The sequence below is a fragment of the Entelurus aequoreus genome, linkage group LG16 (assembly GCF_033978785.1).
Source record: "Entelurus aequoreus isolate RoL-2023_Sb linkage group LG16, RoL_Eaeq_v1.1, whole genome shotgun sequence".
NCBI classification, from domain to species: domain Eukaryota; kingdom Metazoa; phylum Chordata; class Actinopteri; order Syngnathiformes; family Syngnathidae; genus Entelurus; species Entelurus aequoreus.
In genome coordinates this window covers 41,325,721-41,346,706 of record NC_084746.1, presented here as the reverse complement: position 1 = coordinate 41,346,706, position 20,986 = coordinate 41,325,721, and the positions used below count along the sequence as shown (strand labels likewise).

General features: G+C 40.6%; 1 protein-coding gene across 5 annotated transcripts in view; it reads right to left on the bottom strand.

The window, feature by feature from the left end:
- mib1 (MIB E3 ubiquitin protein ligase 1) overlaps positions 1-20,986 on the bottom strand; it is a 123,512-nt gene that overhangs the window by 47,330 nt on the left and 55,196 nt on the right. The gene's annotated exons all lie outside the window — the stretch shown is intronic.

The window sequence follows — 20,986 nt, the reverse complement described above, 5'->3', positions numbered from 1 at the left end:
GGTAAGCACTCCATTTCTGTCCGCATAGCTCGGCTCCTAGCCTCCACATTTGCTGCGTCAAGTCACGCCGCTCCTAACTCTCTCTGAGTCTATTACAAAATCTACCATGATTAGAACACACACACACACGCATTTGGTTCTTGAAGTGGGAACACACATTCGTTGGCAGAAGTCAGAAGTGTGTTGCTCGGGGCACGGAAATAAATGCACAGAGGAACCAAGTTCTGGTAAATTTGAAAATTATTGTACATATTACATATTGTTATGAACGTGTCTGTTACTACATTTATATATAATTGCAGCGTGTTTATAAAACGTTGATGGAGGGTTTTGATTATGTTTTAGAGGGCTTTAAAGGTGACTGCAAGCGCTAAACGGTTTGTTTTTGTCTTTAGAATCCTAAAAAAAAAGATGTGTTCTTGTCTCTCATAGTGACTGTGAATGATAGGCAAAATTCCCAAAAAGTGCAGTTCCCCTTTAAGAAATGGATTACAAAAACTGACGTACAACAGTAATGTAATTGGAAGACAACAGCATTATTTCTCTCCCAGCTGTCCAGCAACGCCTCACTCTCAAGTCCTTTACTCTAAATATAGGGGTGAGCGTAAGACCACCATAAGAAGACTGTCCCTGCACTATTTTAAAATGGAGAATGAAGGAGACAGCGGGGTTGAGGTCAAGAGTACACAGAGGGTGAGGGGGGGCTTATATCAGCAGAGGTGGTGGTGAAGGATGCAAAACAGGGGGAGGTCAAAAAACAAGAAGTGGAAGCATGATAGACCACTTTATTTGGCTTGGCTAAAAATAGAGCAGCAAATGGTAGCAGAGGCTAACCGGCCTAGCGCTCTGTTCTGCTTCCAGCCCGATGGAATCAATAGGCAGGGAGCTGGAGCGAGGCTTCCCGGAGTCTGCAGCCAACAGTTGCAGCAGAGAGTGGGAGCAGGGGGGTATGGAAAGAGGCAAGGAGTGAAGGTGTGTGTGGAGTGGAGCAAAGCGCTGAACTATTTTTTGCTTGGCGTGACTAAATATGGTCAGGGAGGGTTGGTGGGACAAGACACAGGAGCAGCCCAGCAACAAGCGCTGAGGTATGTTTCCAATGCTTGGCTTCACACAATGTGCTAAAACTCCTGCCATCTTGGCCCCTTGTCCCTTATTAGCCGCCACTGTCGTCCTCTTACTGCACTCTCTGGACCAGTCTTTGGATTTTTAAAGTATTTCCTCCAACGTGGTGTGATTCAATGTTAAAACACAATGGCACACAGCAGACCTCAAACAAGCCTGAAAAAAGCTGAGGACCAAATTGGATAAACAATATGCCCAAATTTGGGGAATATTTTTTGTTTCAAGTGTCATGGTTTAGTGGCTGAGAAAAATAAGAACATAAAGATGAAATTATTTAAAAACTTTAGATATTAATTTCCAGATTAGCATATTTATGGGACACCAAGCTTGACAAAAAATTGTCAAATGTTTTTTAATGTCCTCCTGCTAACAACAATTGCAATCACTATGGGCCAAGTTTATTGGTAAAATTCTGTAATTTATTTGAACTTAAGCACGCATTTCCAGAGAAATGGTTCGTTGTTATAAAATGGTTGTGTTTGTTAGTGCTGTCAAACAACACATTTTTTAAAAATCAGATTAATCACACTTTAAAAATTTGGATTTATAATGATTAATCAAAGATTATTACTAGCTTGTATGATTTAAATGAACTTAAAAGAACACCTCAATATTTGGACACAAATGCAATTTTATTGTCAGGATATCATTCAGGATTTACCGTAATTTCCGGACTACAAGCCGCACCTGACTATAAGCCGCACCAGCTAAATTTAGGGGAAAATACAGATTGCTCCATATATAAGCCGCACCCGACTATAAGCCGCAGGGTTTTGATGTGTAATTACCGTAGTATATAAGGGTTCCTGCTACCACGGAGGGGATTGTCGGGACAGAGATGACTGTTTGGGAACGCAAAGCGTCCCATTTATTAACAATAAATCTTTCAATCATTCAATCAAACTTTCACATCTTTGACATGGCGAACAGCATTCGTGCAGAGTACAAATAATACAACGGTGCAAAGTAATACAAAGTGCTCGCCTGTACGTTATCAAAATAACCAGCCTACCCGTATATAAAAAGTCAGTCTTTAATCATTGTGTCATCGTCTTCCTCCTGCGTACTAAAACCACAGAAATCCTCTTCGTCGGTGTCGGAGAAGAACAGGCCGTAAATAAGCCGCACCGTTGTATAAGCCGCAGGGACCAGAACGAGGGGAAAAAGTAGCAGCTTATAGTCCGGAAATTACGGTAAATAAATATGTTTTACCTACTGCACATCATTTATTTGCTCTAAACAGTTTTATCTAGAGTCTCATGGGAATGTATTTTGAAGTGAAATGTGCCAGCAAGCACACCAGTCGGAGTCTACTGACTCATCTTTGCACTGATGTAGACATTGACCTGATCATTGACGGTACAGCAACCCGCGTTACCTTTCAGGTAACTATTCGCAGTTAAGGGAAAGAAGCATGTACAGTCAAAACAAATTGCGTGATTCATCGGAGATTCTGCGTACAAACATGATTAATGCGCTATGTTTTGTAATTAATCACATGAGTTATTATTGACAGACCTAGTTTATATAAATTACATCTGTGGTGCCATGTATGAGTTTGTTCAAAATGGAAACATGCTAGCATACATGCAATACAGACATTCTCAAAGTTTAATAATAATCAGAGACGGTCAATGACTTATGGACACTCAGTCACGCGTGTGCCCCTGCAAAGACATTTTGTTTGATGGTGATTATAATTTTTAACAAATGTAGCTAAATTTTTACACTCATGTGCTTGTCAGTTCCCTAGAAATGTGGTGATTCAGCTAAGCACGCTCAAGTTACAATTATACCTAGCACAATTGAACTGTGTTAAATATTTCTAATCAGTCCGATATATGGGGTCAAACGTTTGGGGATTCATACCAGTGTTTTTTTTAAAGATAAATAATAGCACAGGCAACGCAAGTTTTGACCAACATTTACATTTTCTATGTCACAGTTCAGGGGTATAAAGAGGGCTGGACGATTATGGCAAAAGTAATAATCACAGTTATTTTGATTGATATTGTAATCACGATTAATTACAATATTATTAATTTATTTGAAATTTATTGTACCACCAAAACTAAACTTTAAATAGTTTTTTAAAACTAGATTCAAATTAGTAATTAATAAACCACCAAAGTAAAATATTAGCAATAACAATGAATTAAAAAAATAGCAATATAAAAAACAATGAAATAAGATTTTTCCAGTTTGTTTTTGATTCAGTTTTTTACCTTTTTCACCTATTTTACCACCACAGTGTTTGCTTTTTGTGTCAAAAAAATTTAATGAAATGTTTAATTAAATGCAAAAATCGTCACATTTATTGGTAAAAAATACATCTTTCGACAATTTTGACCTGTATTTTTGGTCAAAGCATAACAATTTTGTAAGGACATTATGCTTGTGCAAGGTACTTTTTGAAAACCTTTATTTTGTTAGCGCAGTCAGATCGGATGTGAAGCAAAATTTTAATTAAATCAAGTGGAAATTGATAAGAGTATATGAAACTAAATTCTTGGGAATAATAATTGATCATAAATTATGTTGGAAAGCGCATATTGAATATATAAAGGGAAAAATATCCAAATCCATTGCTATTCGTTATAAAGTAAGACACATGCTGAATTAGACATGTCTGCATATGTTATATTATTCTTTTATTTTTCCATATCTAACATATTGTGTTGAAGTTTGGGGAAATGTTTATAAAACAAACATAGACCCAATAATTAAACTTCAAAAAAGGGTAATTAGAATAATACACAAAGTGTGCTACTATGAACATACCAATACATTATTTATAAGTTCTAATGTGTTAAAATTTTCAGATATTGTGTTTTTAAAAACAATGAAAATTATGTTTGGAGTAAAGAATAACAGCCTTCCAGTTTGTATTCTTAGGTTATTTAAATTAAGAGGAGAAAACTATAATTTACGGGGGATATTGATTTTTGAAATAAAGTAAAGTAAGAACGAATATAAAATACAAATGTATTTCAGTTTTAGGAGTTAAATGATGGAACAAGCTTAGTGATGAGCTGAAGACATGTACTTCTTTGTTAAGGTTTAAGAAAACCTTGAAAGGTGAAATAATTGAAAATTATAAAATACAGTAACAGTTACTTTCATCCCATTGATTTTTTTAAATTTGATGTTCCAGGCAATCTAATTTTCAGTGAAGGTATAGGATAAGCAAATATAAGCTTTGGCTTCAGCCTATTACTTTTTTGGTCATTATTTTAATTGTATTTTTGTGTGTAAATGTGTATAATTGTTAAATATGTATAATCTGTACTGTTAAACTGGTCACACAAAATGGTTGATGGTTGATTATATGACCAAAATAAATTTATTTCATTTCATTTCATGTGGCGCACCACGCTATTATTGTGAAGGGCGGCGTGTGCTGTGCGGTTGTTTTCAGCTTGACGAGTACAGAGGTGACTTGAGGCTGTAAAAAAAAATTAAAATAAAAAAAAAGCGACCCTCTCAAGTTGCGACCACTGTTTGTACATTGATCTTACATCGATGATGTCGTTACAACAACACAAGCAGATGATATGTGTTGTGGGTGTAAGGATTGTTCCTGCTAGTTCTAGCTTCGTAGTTTAGTCGCTGTTTGAAGTAGCTGTCTCGACCTTGTTGAGTTCAGGACGGCCGGCATCTGAGTGATTCGGGGATAAATGAGTGCTAATGCACTCATTATATTCCAAAAAAAATGTATCTTCTCCTCACAGCAACAACATTTCATTTACATTTACATCAATTACCCTGATATTATTTTGCGTTTATCAGCGGATTCCGTGAACCCAGAAATCACATGTCGTACTTCTTCTATTGAGTTTAGTGATTATTGGTAAGGCATACTAGCACTGTGTCAAATAAAAAGTAGCAACCATGGTGACATCCTAAACTTCTAGTAGACATGCTCTTTTTTAATTTATTTGCTCCTCGTCTGTTTTCAGGCAATGACATAAAAAGCTCCAGAATTTGCATGCACGTTGCATGGCCCTTAATAGTTTTTTCCCCCATTATTATATTTTCATAATCGTGAGAAGCCATAATCAAAATTAAAATTTAAATGTGATTAATTTTCCAGCCCTAGGTAGAATAGTTACACAAACAAATGGACTAATACAAAATACATGATTGTTTCGTATCCTCCTGAAAATGAGCGTCCTCTGCTACGTGTTTTAAGCTAATTGATTTGAGTTACAAATTAGCACAAACAGAGGATGCTGGAAGGAAGATATGCTGTTTTTTCTTAAGGAAATACATATTGTGCTTTACTTTATTAAGTGTGGCTCCCTGAGATTAACTACATTTCTCCTGAAACAAGGTGAAAAAACAAACCGCCAAAAGGCCACCAAAATTACCTACACCTGACCTTCAACTACTTTTTGTTTTTTTAATGAAAAAAAGAATTCTCGTCAAATATTCAGAAGAAACTCCCCGGCCTGGAGTTGAGCTGAGTGACAAAAGTGCATTTTCCAGCCAGATAGCGCTGAGTGTGTTTGTGGAATATGAAAAAGGTAAGAGCGGGAGGATGCCTAGCACACAATTTTAGCCCGCTCAATCATCCTGGGCAACTTCTTTTTTTCTAGCATGATGAAGAGGAGAATGCGGCAGATTTTTTTTCATACCCCCTCTTTTTCTCTCCATTGGCAGATTAGCGCGCCCGGGGAAGGTAGGACTTTTATTTGTGTGGGAATGTAATTGCCCCTCCGACCCGCCACCACCCGAATCCCACCCCTCCCGTCGCCGACTCCGGCACTCGTCCGACACCTCCCTCCCTCCTGCCCTCCCTCCCCCCAATGATAGAAGCTGATTCAGCGAGTCAGGCGTGCACCCTGCACACACCATGGCTGCAGCAGCTGGAGCGCTCTCTAGGTCATTATGGCTCTCTTCACGAAAGCGTCACAAAAAGGAGGAGGACAGGGAGAGATGCTGTGATAAGAAGCTCATCTGACAGGTAATATTTGGATGGAGTTCACCTCTGACGGGCCTCTCTCTCTCTCTCTCTCTCTCTCGCCCTTTCTCCCTTTCGGATGCTGTCAGTTAGTAACCGCATGGTTTGCCTGCGAGTCGCATAGTCAAAAGGAAGGTGTGGGGCGGGAGAGTGGGGGGTTTATGTGGAAGGTAGTGTTCTGCAGCAACGCCGGGACAGAACTTCTCTCCATTTTCTTAGAAGACGTGAAGAGGAAAAAGTAACCAGAGAGGAAGAGGATGCAGGATGAGGGATGGTCCACATGGATTTAAGCCCTTTTCTGCACTGTCCACACTATCTCTCTCATCTTTCTCCTTCACTCCCTCCCTAGCTCCTTCCCTAGCCCCCCCCCCCTCGTTCTGTCTCTGTTTCTGGCACTGACCGGACATGCTGCTGCTGCTGCTGTGGCCGCTGCAGCACGGCTTCTTTGGCTCATTAGGCATTGTAGTTGCAGTCTCGCTGCTTTCTAATGACGGACTTGTTAACTCACCCCTGCGCCAACACCTGCTGACAGCTTCAATTTGTCCTCTGCACCCCAGCATCAACCAAGGCACATTACATTGACCGTGGATGGATACTTAGTATACTGGGACATACTTTTCTTTTGAAACAGTTTTCTTCCCTTATGAGCCATTTTCTTCCCTAATTAAACCAAGAGGCAGCGAAGGATGCTGCCTTGCTCAATTGACGGGAGGTAAGTTTGAGGACACGGCGAGCTGCTTGGGGCGGAGAAGATGGAAGGTGACGAGCAGAGGGATGATGAAGCATCAGAATAATGAAGAGCAGGCAGGTCAGGAGTTATGAATGGGGAGGGGAAAGAGGATTGACGGCGCACAGCTGTGAGTGGTGTATTAAAACAGATGTGAAGTTTTGACGATGGACAGACGGATGGATGGGAAGGTGTGGGGGGTTGAACCCCATCATTGCTAAAGCTAGTAACCTACTTTAGTGCGTACCTGTAAAACAACGGACTACAGTACTGCAAGGAAATGGCCCAAACCACAGCAGAGGTTAATTCACCGCTCCTGCAACCTCTATCAAGGAATTTCACGCCTCTGTTGTTGCTCAACACATTTCGGGTGGCTGTGACAACTCCTAAACCTTTAAAAGGACATGACCTGCTCAACCGAAATGATCTGTCACCTTTAACTCATTGCTATTCCTACTGCTGCTAAAAAAAAAAAAAAAAAAAAAAAAACTTTTTCCTGTTCATCTCTAAAAGTCTCCCTAGTTCGTTTTCCATTGCCTGAGCATTCAACCTGCTGGTGAGATTAGTGTCAACTTGTGGAATGTGTTGGTCTGGGGCAAATATTCATTAGCGGCCTCTTAAACATTTCTCACCGTGGTGCAAATGGTTATTGATCTGCTCGTGTGCGCCAACCCCCTCTGCACAGAAACAGTTTGTTTGCCCGTAAATATAGACAGGTGGAAGAGTGAAGGATGGACCCAACTACAAAAGAAAAATGTGTCAGTAGAGAAATGGGGGGGGGGGGGGTGTTCACCAATCCACAAGTGCTGAGTGAGCATTAGCACCTTCATGTGACCTATGGCCTGCCTGTGCGCCCAAAGCCCAAATCCCGTTCACAATAGCTTCCTGTTCCACTTGGATCACCCTTGTTTCGAAACATCAGCAAACGCAGCGGCGAGCCACCGGGGGCGTTGCTCACACAAGAACGACGAGGGGGGTCAGGGGGGGTTAACGTTACAGCAGTGCGGAGTGACAGCCACAGGAAGAGGTGGGAGGGGAGATGTGAAAATGTTAAGTATGGTCATTGAGGCGGCGGTAGGTGCAACCCAGCACCGTGGACTCAGCAGAGGCCGTCATATAAGACAAGGTGCATGCAGAGGAACCTTCGAGCACACAAGGAGGACACGCTTCTCCAGGCAGCAGCTTTAACCAACCTGGTCATTTTTACTCTTTTAAAAAAAGCACACCAATCCTGATCCCTGCTGGTTTCTTTTTGTCTGGAGGACAGCAGGGGCCCCTGGGATAGTCGTCTATGGTATGGACTCCAAAAATTCTGCTACGGGAGGGAACATGAAGGGGGGTTGGCCTGTTCAGCCATACATGGAAAGCCTAGGGTGTCGAAGTGAATTTACACTCAAAGTCTCCTTACAGTGCAGACTACCATACTTGGAAGGGAAACCGGTGAGGAAAACTTGTTCCGCTCGTAACTTCTCGTGTGTCGGCTAAAGGTGAGAGAATTTCACGTGGTGTCAAGACTGCCTCCTCGGTGCACATACTTCTTTATATACCCATATGGACATATGACAGCTATGGAATGTAAAGAAGTATGTATTCTTGGTGAGGTGCACATCCTCGCTCTAGGAAAATGATGTCTTGTGCTTTTCGCAGGCTGTAATAATTGCATGAGAGGAGAACACACACAGAGAGAGAGAGAGAAAGAGAGAGAGAGAGAGAGAGACAGAGAGAGAGAGAGAGAGAGAGAGAGAGAGAGAAAGAGAGAGAGAGCGAGAGAAAGAATGCTTATGGGATGTAAGGCTCATGCATTAGCTATACTGTCTCTGGGCAGTCTCACTGCAGCAATAATCGCTGTAGGGAGCTTGCTGCTTTCACAAACTGGCTGACTTGGCCAATCAAAACCTCTCATCCAGGATACGCAGACAGTTCATTGGATACTTATGTAGATGAGCGCAAAATATAGTGACAATGAGTTTGGAGAAGTGCTTTGCCCTCTTAAAAGCGAGGGCAAAGCGTGGCCATGTGACATCATTTGTGCTGCAGTCGTCCACCTGCAATGTAGCGCCACCACCTCCAGTAGGCGGTGAGTGGTAATGCTGGAGCTGCCACTTAATACCATAGTCTTTTACAAGGCTCTGGAGAAAGAAAAACAATGAATTCGGACCAAAAGGCCACCATTGTCGGAATAGTTGCTGACTAGTTAGAACAAAGCTCGCTAGCAGTTGCATCATATAGCTTCAACAACGTGTGTGTTTAACCACGACTGGCCTCCCTTTATGCTGCTGCGCAAACCCCCCACCCCACCCTCAAACGCAAGTGGACCTGCCTGCCCCCGTTTCGCCTCTTGCATTGTTTCACGTTTGCTACGCTTGCCAAATACTTTGCCGGGGCCGCGTGGCAGTCAGATTAGCGCATCCCCCCCAAAAAGTGACAATGCAGGATCAACTCTGGCCCGTCAGCTGATTCCAATTGTCAAACAAAACACACTATGGCGAGCAGAGAAATAAAGTAAAGGGGAAGAGGAGAGAGAGCAGTTTGTACAGCCGGCTAATTATATCTCAAACTCTCACCTATTCTGATCCGCTTGCCACCCCCCTTGCTTCTATGCTGTTATCATTGACAAAGCATGCAACAATTTTAGCACAGGCTTACCTCGGAAATCGTTTTTGAAATACATTTGCCCAACTAATACTGCAACGTTAAATGTACATTTTCTGAGAGTGACTCTTACAGTACATTTGAACTGATACAAAAACTTAAAAGCAATTACTTTTATCCTACAAAAATTGTGTTTGTGTAATCACTGACTTTAATAGATGCGAGGGATAACAGTATGGGGGAAGGTTACGCAGACAAGATAAAAAATAAAACATTTATTTTTTGTTTCCTCTCCAACGAGTACAAACGCAGCACTGTGCCTTTCTCCAAGCCCGACAACAGCAACGGGCTGCTGTCTGAGTGACAAACACAGCAGATGCTGACATTATCAAATGCTCAGTGCCTGTTGGCGACCCCCGCTACCCATGCTTTTGCCCTGTTATGGGCCTTTAGACGAGGTGAGCGAGCGGGCCTGGCCACCTGACTCTAACTCTGCATGTTTTGTGTGTGTGTGTGTGTGTGTGTGTGTGCGAGTGTGTGTGAGCATTAATGTGCCAGTGTTTGTTATAATTTACTAATAAAACTGCCTTTTCTGTCAAGCTGGCCGATGCTGATCTCCATTGCTGTCTACATACCATGCAGCGATTAAGCCTCAGCTGTCGCGCGACACTTTGAGAAACAGACTCATCCATGCCTTGGCAAAAAGGTTACTTTTTTTTTTAATCAATAATTTTAAACATATTATCGTGGTATTTCCCCCCACCCATAGACAAAATAATGTAAGGGCATTAGCCGTTATGGTGGACATTAGTAATGACAACTAAAAAGCACAAGTCAATATTTAAATGCAAGTTCAGGCTCCAGTAAACAAATAATTTAAAAATAGTACTAGATATTATTATAATGGTAACTCATGGTTATATATGAATACATTCAAATTTAATTATTTAAACTTTTAGGATGGAATAAGCACACATGCTAAAAAAAATAATTGAACAATTCTATTATAATAATTATGCATGATAATAAATTATCTAACATACTATATTATCCTTTAAAAATGCCTCACCAAAGCGCAAATGATTCCTTAACCATTTTAGAGGGTTGTAGTAGTCGTAGTAGTAGATGAGTGTTGGAGCAGCAAGGTTACTCTTTAAATATGTATACAAGTACAAATAATTGTCAAATACATGCAAACAAAAAACATTTAAAAAAAAGCTGTGATTCACTTAGTAGTACTTTGTATTATGTTACTAAGGAAAAGCCATCCCAGAAAGCATCACTGAGTCACTGCTCAGATCATATGTTGCACACTGCAAATCAGTCTGCAGGACCGACTTAAATTAATGTTGTGACTTGAAACCCGAGAGGGTTGCTTGAAGAGTACAAGTGTAAAAGTGTATTTATGTGTGTGTGTGTGTGTGTGTGTGTGGGAACGTATCAACGGGCCGTCTAAGTGACCAGAGCAGGCAGCACATTTGCAGTAAAGGACCCATCTGTCACAGGCTGTAATTGCTTCATGACTCCCGGACATTTGACTCAAGTGCACAGCCCCACATTATTCTTTTCCCCGCCTTTATTTTATTTTTTTAATAAAATGTTTTATTTTTTTATTTGCGCTAGAATGACTTAAAAAGACATCAAGCAGGATAAATAGTCTCAAAGGAGAACGCCGCGCTTGGTTGATTACCTGTACCGATGTGTTATAGGTGTTGCAGTGGCTACATGCATCATGAGTGTGGGGGGTTGGAGGGTGAAGGGATAAAGAAATCTGTAGAGTTTGTGCTGGTTTTAATAGGACACTCTGCTTCTGTTGGACGCAACTTTAAAGGGCTGGCTTTCCTGCAGCGCTCGGATGTGTTGCTGAGGAGAGAGAGTGAGAGAAAGATCCCCACAATGCTTTGCTAAAGCTGGTAAAATGGAACCAAATCACCTCTTGAATGGATTTGGTCCCCTTCAACCAGCTGTAGCTATGCTTTGATGACTGCACGGACTTGTCCATTGATGCCTTGGTGATGACTGAGGTCAAAGTCTTCAAACATCTGCAGTGTCCTGTGATTGTTCAATGCTAAATGTCTCATTTGGGAGGGGAAGGGAAATACAATAAAGTCCCACAGCTTCAAACGTTTTTTTGTGTGGTCCACTGCCATTTTTGTCGTTGCTCCTGTGAGAATTGATATTCCGATAGTGCTATTGGTGGTCGCTTCAAATATAGCAGGGGCAGATATGCAGCATGTGCTGTTTCAGGACTGCTCGTGCTAAAACGCCTCCTTAAGTGACTGTCACTTGACGCTAACAGTCGATTACGCCGTGGGTAGCAACAGGGAAAAAAAGAGAACAGTTAAGATGAGGGCAATGTCAAACAATCTCATACCACTTTCTCTTAAAGTAAGTCGAAACTGAATAAACTATATCGAGGCCACATCATCAATGACTGCTTCACCTTAAATGAATAGTGTAGCTTGACCTTTTTTATATCTTGTGATCCTTGTTATATGAACTAGCATGCTCTGAGGTAACATATAACCAAGAGTACAACAGTGATACAAAGGGAGGCTGGGTCATTATTACCATATGTGGTTGTCCTATACAGTGCGCGTTGCCATATTCAAAAAAATACTATGAAACAGGGCAGAGCCCAAACATTACAGGGATGTGACATGCTCAAAAACAGCAGAGACCGACCACTGCTGGGCTTGTTTGGATCCCCATTTAAGAGTCACGGCACTATTAATCGTACCGTTTACAGGTTTCTAGCAGGTACTAGCTTCCAGCAGCTGGGGGGGAAAGACACAAGAGATGAGCCAGGCTCTTCTCGCAGGCTAAAGCTGCACTAAACACACCAGAGAAAAGTGCAACGACTTACACCAACATGTCTTAACTACACATTTTTGACATGACATGTTAAAAGAGGAACAACATGAGGAAATTAATAATATCCAGTAAAAAAAAAAAGAGGACACACCAAGGTGTAACTGTTCTATTCCTAAAGCGCTGCACAGTGAAGGTTGAAAATATGTCAAAACAAGCTGTGTTGACTCTGTTATTATTTTCTGACAAATACACCGCATGGTGGTGGTGTTAAAACCCCTGAAGTACAATTGACTTGACATATTTCACACAGCTCAACAAAACAATCCCTGTAACATTAGGGGGTTAACTTGAATCAATACCACGTTTTGCACACACTTTAGGGAACTGACAAGCACATATCATTAAAATCCGAGCAACATTGGTTGAAGAACATGGCCGCTATAAAGACAAGCATCTTTGCTGTAGGGACATGAGCGGAAATTTGCAACCAAATGTTAATCACTCATTAAAATATCAGTCCGATATCAGCAAAAAAAGAAAAATTGGATTGTATCGGTCTGCAATCTCTGATATAAGCACTCTAATTAGAAGCAGTCCAGCAGCACAATTACTTGTGCAAAGCTTGACAGCAAGTTAACAACTAAATGTCCTCCCGTTTTTCTGTATTTTAGTAAAGCCACTTACAAAAGGTAAACATATTTGGCTATAGGCTACTAGCTACACAACAGCTAAGCACACAAGCCAGACATACAAAGTAAGTGTCCTTAATTGAACAACACTGCATTCTAAAACACAACATTCATCCATATTAGTATGAATCAAATAGTTAGAGTTATATTACTTACAGATAATAAGTCTACAAAGCAGAAGCTTTTCATGTAGATGGTGTATATACCCCCCGCCCCCATTTTTTGTATATATTGTTTTTCAAATCACCTGACATGTATACTGTGTAAATGTACAAAATGTATCCATTTTTTAAACGTAATTTTTTATATACATGTTACAGGTTATATATATTTTATTATTGAATGTATCAAATGTGCTGAACATTTAATGGACCACACTGGAAACAAGCCTTTTGGCTTTTTGTGCCATACATTTGCCTTTTTAAAGCATTACATGGATTCAATTCTTTAAGATGTCAATAAACTTCTCAATCAAAGCATATTAAAAAGTATCCAGTAACAAACGTGTTTACATCCTTCTTTTTGACTGTGTCATGAGCTTAACACAATAAATTATCGTGGCCACTTAGTGTTGTCAAAAAACAGTTACCGGTAGTAAAAAATTGTTTTGTGTTTTTTTTCTCGGTTTAAGTAATGTTATTTGATCAAGCCTTTTCTAATGTTCCACACTACAAAATAATAAATGTATGTATGATTCGATGAGGTGGAGACTTGTCCAGGGTGTACACCGCCTTCCGCCTGAGTGCAGCTGGGATAGGCTCCAGCACCCCCCGCGACCCCGACAGGGACAAGCGGTAAAAGATGGATGGATGATCCGTGCTGATATATCAGTTATCAGTATCGGCCAAGGCCATTTGAACTGTTGTAAAACTTTAAGGACATATTTATTACATATATGCTAGCATGTCTTCCAAAGCATTTTTAACACAACCTATAGGGGGCGACAGTGCAATTTACAGTCACGTGATAAGACTGTGCAGGGGTATTTGCTGACTCACATTTGAGGCAGTCAGCTTCCAAACGCGTGTTTGATAACGTATCTGGTAATTAGGGCTGGGCGATATATCGATACACTCAATATATCGCGGGTTTGTCTCTGTGCGATATAGAAAATGACTATATCGTGATATTCGAGTATACGTTATCACGCAGTTGCTTTTAGCTGCGGGCATTACACTACAGGCATTTCTCACTCTTTGTCTCTCCTTCTCACAGAGACATAAAACAAGCGCACCTTCTTACATACGTCACATACGTATACGCCCTCGCGCAGCAGAGAGGTAGCGGCATGGGTAACGTTAGCTGTGGTGCGAGTGGTAATACGAGAGAAAGAAGGTGCGAATCTGGTAACAAATGAAGGAAGAATTTATTCCCAAGAAAAACAGCAGGGGGTCCATCGTCTGGCGGTGGTTTGGCTTCAAGCGGGAATATGTCGATGAGACAACCGTCATTTGTCAAGTGTGGGGCAAACGCGTTGCTACAAAAAGTAGCATTACTGCTAATATGTAGCATTATTTGAAAAGTCACCCGCTAGAGAATGAAGAGTGCTTACTTCGCATGTTAACATCTCCGTTCGGTGCCATACCAACAAAATGCCGAGGCAACCATTTCCACATCAACACCGTATGAAAAAAATAGTCAACAACAGAAGAAGATAACGTCCACAGAAAACTACCACATAGCAAAGGACATACACTATTTGATTTCCTATTATGCAGCTAATTTTTGTTTGACAGTTATTGAAATATCTTGTGTGACATCATGCACAAAAGTGCACTTTATTTGTTTTAAACTATTGTAGTGGCGTTCAGTACAAAAAGTGCACTTTAATTTAGTGTTGTTTTGATATGTCATCTTAGTGACATCATGCACAAAAGTGCACTAATAGCTTGTTTTAAAATGTCTCTGACAATCTTGCACTTTCTGTTTTGAAATTACATGAATGTGTGTGTCACTGCTTAATAACTGTTTAATAAATACAGTTTTGGTCAATTGACTTAGTTGTGATTTCCCTCTCTGCATGAAAGTTTAAAATGAGCATATATTAATGCAGTATGAACAAGAATGTCTTAATGTAGACACAGAATCATCATACTGCTGTGATTATATGCATCAAGTGTTCATTCAAGGCTAAGGCAAAATATTGAGATGTATATCGTGTATCGTGACAAGGCCTAAAAATATCGAGATATTAAAAAAAGGCCATATCGCCCAGTCCTACTGGTAATACTAGCTAAGGTGCCATCACGTATTAATGTTATAGTGGTCCACTTACTTTTACATTTGTATGACAGTTAAAAAAACCGCCTGTAAATTTTAAGATGGTGAGTGGAAGTCGTGAATGGCTTGTGTTTGAACTTGGAAAAGGTTTCACTGCATTTTTACACTCTCAATTCAATTAATCTATTTTCTACCGCTTGTCCCTCTCAGGGTCGCGGGGTGGCTGGAGCCTATCCCAGCTGCACTGCGGCAAAAGGCAGCAAAAACCCTGGACAAGTCGGAAGGCATATTATTAGATTACACTTAATCTGAGCATGCTCAGGTACTTTCATCAGGACTTTCCCTACATGTAATTGAACAAAAATTACCTGCCACAGCAAAATAAAAGCAGCCACACTTTAAAAACGAGTTGTTTTTTTTTTACAAAACCCCAAACCAGTGAAGTTGGCACGTTGTGTAAATCGTAAGGATGGGGCGTGGGTCGCCACTTTGTGAACAAATGCGTGAGCAAACTCTCGAACAGTTTAAGAACAACATTTCTCAATGAGCTATTGCAAGGAATTTAGGGATTTCACCATCTACGGTCCGTATAAAAATGGGACCCATTACCTCCCTGCTTGGCACTCAGCATCAAAGGTTGGAATTGGAGGTTAAATCACCAAAAAAGATTCCTGGGCGCGGCCACCGCTGCTGCCCACTGCTCCCCTCACCTCCCAGGGGGTGATCAAGGGTGATCATCCTCGACAGCACACTTTCCTTTCAAGCCCACATAAACAGCCTTACCCGGTCTGCTTACTTTCATCTACGGAACATTAATCGTCTTCGCCCATCCCTTACCCCACATACTGCTGCCATACTAGTCCATAGCCTGGTCACCTCTCGCCTGGACTACTGCAACTCTCTCCTGTTTGGTCTCCCTCACAAGTCACTTCACAAACTTCAGCTTCTCCAGAACTCTGCAGCCTGGGTAATCACCAGAACCCCTTCAATCCAGCACATCACCCCTGTTCTGCAGCAACTCCACTGGCTACCCATCAAACATCGTATCCACTTTAAAATAATTCTCCTCACTTTCAAAGCCATCCATAACCTCTCTCCATCTTATCTCTCTGACCTGATCCATGTCGCCACGCCCTCACGTTCCCTAAGATCTTCTTTATCCATCCATCTGACTGTCCCTTTATTTAAACTGTCCACCATGGGTGCCCGAGCTTTCAGCCGCTCTGCCCCACATCTTTGGAGCTCTTTGCCCCCAGACCTTCGAAACTTGGACTCAATATCCCTCTTCAAATCAACACTCAAAACACACCTATTCCTGACTGCTTATTCATTGTAATCATATATTCTTCTCTATCTTTGTTGTTGTTATTATTATTATTTTTATCCAATTTAATTTTATTGTTTCAATCTTGTACAGTGTCGTTGAGTGCCCAGAAAGGCGCCTTATAAATAAAATGTATTATTATTATTATGGGTCAAATGCAGAGAATAATTTCACCACACCTAGTGTGTGTGTGACAATCATTGGTATTTTAACTTTAACTTAATATCACCAAAAGGTTCAGAGAATCTGGATAAATCCCTGCATGTAAGCGGCAAGGCCGAAAACCAACATTGAATGCCCGTGACCTTTGATCCCTTACTGCTTCAAAAACCGACATCAGTGTGTAAAGATTATCACCACATGGGCTCAAGAACACTACAGAAAACCACTGTCAGTAACTACAGTTTGTCGCTAAATCTGTAAGTGCAAGTTAAAAACCCACTATGCAAAGCGAAAGCCATTTGTCAACAACACCCAGAAATGCTTTGCATCAAACCTAAGATGGTCTGATGCAAAGTGGAAAAGTGTTCTGTGGTCTGACGAATCCACATTTCAAATTATTTTTGGAAACTGTGGACGTCGTGTCCTCCGGACCAAAGAGGAAAAGAACCATCTGGATTGTTATAGGCGTAAAGTTCAAAAGCCAGCATCTGTGATGGTATGGGGGTGTATTAGTGCCCAAGGCATGGGTAACTTACACATCTGTGAAGGCACCATTAATGGTGAAAGGTACATACAGGTTTTGGAGCAACATAAGTTGCCATCCAAGCAATGTCTTTTTCATGGACGCCCCTGCTTATTTCAGCAAGAAAATGCCAAGCCACATTCTGCACGTGTTACAACAGCATGGCTTCGTAGTAAAAGAGTACAGGTACTAGACTGGCCTGCCTGTCGTCCAGACCTGTCGCGCATTGAAAATGTGTGGCACATTGAGAAGTGTAAAATACCACAACCGAGACCTGGACTGTTGAACAACTTAAGCTGTACATCAAGCAAGAATGGGAAAGAATAACACTTAAAAAGCTTAAAAAAAATGTGTCTCCTCAGTTCCCCAAACGTTTACTGAGTGTTGTTAAAAGGAAAGGCGATTTAACACAGTGGTAAAAATGCCCCTGTGCCAACTTTTTTGCAATATGTTGCTGCCATTAAATTCTAAGTTAATGATTATTTGCAAAAAAAAATTACGTTTCTCAGTTCAAACAATAAATATCTTGTCTTTGCTGTGTATTCAATTGAATATACCGGGTAAGTTGAAAAGGATTTGCAAATCATTGTATTCTGTTTTTATTTACAATTTACACAACGTGCCAACTTCACTGGTTTTGGGTTTTGTACCTGATTAAAAATTAAAGTAATATAATGTATTGTAACGTCTAGAAGAAGTCACACAAAGTCCAACACCCTTTTTAGCTTTTATTACCAATTTTTTGCTAACTACAGGCTCAATTCCAACGAGCATTCCCTCCAGTGCACACGTCTGTCTTCACTCCCAGATACACTACAACACTTCCTGATTCTGCGCCAATCCCCTTTTAGGCACAATATGTTCACCATCATGGGAACTCTGAACATGAATAACACATGAACATTACCATTAACACCAGCAGGTCGTTCGTTACATGTCCGTAATCAATAGGGTCTCACACATCAGCTACAGATCTCCACACATTTTTTCAGACGCACATCAAGGGGTTTTTAAAAAGAAAAATAAGCATTCGATTGAAACAACTGCTAAAATACATCAGGTAGGTGGTTTAGCCTCAGCCCGGGGGAAGATATTTTAGAGGGCTTCAGGACTTGTGGCCTGGCTCATTGATATTGGAGGAGCTGGAGCATGAAATAAAAGTAAATGGGTAGACTACAGAGGTGGACGTATATCTTCTTGTCTCCGAGGCAAGAAGGGGGGGGCTACACTTACATACACACACAGTACACACAGTACACACCCACTCCCACGTGCACACACACACAAGAACACAACACAACAGAGGCCCTGACACAATACTGCTGCACTACAGCATTTTTCATCAAGTCCAAAGAGTCCTCCACTAAATTTGCCCTCCTCCCTTCCTTTACAATCTGAATCCTGCTGTACAAACATAAACCACAACAAACTGTACGTATACTTTATGCAAGCAAGCAATTTCAAGTCCACCTCTGCCAGCCTAAGACCTTCTTTAAATAAATAAAGGAGAACGAGGAGGGAGGTATGTGCATGGAATTAATGATTGCTTTCCAGTGAGGCAAGGGGCATAACACTTTGCAGTTTATCGCCACCTGATCACACCACTTCTGGACAGGCAGGTTATCTACACATTCGTTTATTAGCGTCATTTTCTTTTTAGAGCTAAAAAAAACCCTCATTGTCTTTAAACGCCTCCAGTCTCTTTTACAATCAAGAGTAAACTCTTGATACTTTTAACTTTATGTGCAATTTCTTTTTTCCCTTTTTATGTGCCTGTTTGATGAGTCTCAGGCAGAGGAAAAAAAGTGTTGACAATTTCATTCAGCAGTGTAGTACAAGTCCACAAAGCCAGGCAGCAGCCAGATGTTCCACACATTCTTATGACAATTCAAATAATGCCAAGGAAGGGGAATGCCACTCAAGCTGGGTTAACCACGACTTGTAGAAGGATCTCCAACCCTGACCGTATAATATCCATCAGGGAGACCCCCTCCCCCCCCTTTCCCGGGAAGGAAGTCACCTTTAAAATGCTGGTGGTCGCGGAACAAAAAAGCCAACAAGAGACATAAATAGATACGGCCAAGGACAACTTCTAATGCCCGGCCAGCCGCTTTAAGCCAGCCTCTGGTCACAACACAGAGTATATAAACAATTGAAAGGCCATCAACAGCACTACAAAAACACATCTGCAACAATTATTTGAAGCCTTCTTAAACGTCTGGGAAGGTGGAAGAAAATATATTTTTATTCTCTAGGTATTTTTAATCTTTCATCAAATGTGCCGAAAAGTCTGTGAAGTGCAAAGTAGCTGGAGATGAATCATGTGCCAGTTTAATGTATAGATTTTGCGCACAAAATCAAACACTGTGAGGTCTCTAAATGTGAAATGCACACTGAGGAGTCTGAATTAAATTCAAATTAAAGGGTTTTGTCAGCAGAAATCCGAAAGGATCCCAGGGGCAATTACTTTTCCCCATGTCTATAATTTTTTTAAGGCAATGGGTTGTGAACACAAGAAAATCTACAATGCTTCACAGTGTTTGACCCACAATTTGTGTTAATGTAATTTGAAAGTAAAAAAAACAAAAACCTATAAGATTTCCTTGCAGATGGCAAGCATGCAGCAACATTTAGCAGCGACAGATGAAGACTGGATTATGCTTTTGCTTTGTCACTAGGCAGTCCCCACCTACGCCATTTTGATCCTTTAAATAGGTCTCTGTCGAGGTTGAGCACATGACGTGCAATTCTTTGACAAAACACAGTGGTGAATTGTTTTTCAGAGAGTCAACTGACCAACCATAACTCTCACCAACCATTTAGTTTGTTAGCTTCCTTCGTCACAAGCGAGTTATGGTAACTAAAAAGAGATACGTACGGTTATTGAAGCTGGAACTAATGGGTTTGTTACAACAATAATTTTAATGGCAAATGTTGACCTGTGTTCAGAAAGGTGTGCTGTACGCCATGTGAAACAGTAGTATATAGGGAAGTAACAATAAACGGTGTAATGAAAAACTGTGTAATGAAAAACTGTGCTAAAACTCCCAACGGTTAGTATTACCGTTTTAAATTATAATGATCCTAAAATCGTGATTAATAACCGCACTTCAATAAACTAACCAACTGGTGATACTGCTCATTTACTGAAGAAGCAAGCTAGCGCTAGCTCACTACCAAGCTTAAATGCTAACATGAATACAAGACAGCGTTTAAACTGCAAGCCAAAGTGGCCCAAATCTGATTTGTTAGAAATAGGATTTTTTCTAGCTAGCTGTTTAAAGTGTAGGTAAAGTGTAATCTTTATTAGACTCAAGTATAAACGCACACAGGCCCCAATGTGGCCTTGACGTCATTACCATGCGCAGTTCGATAAAATTAAAACAAAGGAAATTGACCGGAATCCGTATATGACCATAGAAGTCACTACTACTCCTACTACAAAATAGAATAAAAAGTCACCACACCTTAAAAATTTGTGTTTTTTTACGTGAAAATATATAATAACTAAAAAGTAATATAATGTATGAATGAATATACAGTATATAGTGTAATATATACGTCAGCGTGGATCTACATTAGCTTTATTTTTCAACTCACTTACGTAAACAACTTACGCAATGAACATAGCATGTAAACAAATACGCCACCGTGTCAATTCCGGTCCTTCAACAATCACTATCTCTTCGGAATCAAAGTATGTATTCATACATTACATATAGCCTCTTATTTGCGCACTACTGACTAGTGATGCATCGAAAATGTGTCCGTTTAAAAAAAGACTTTGCTCATCAAAAAAGGATGTTGTGATGAAGTATCTATTCACTTCCGCTGGCAAGCTGCATCTTTC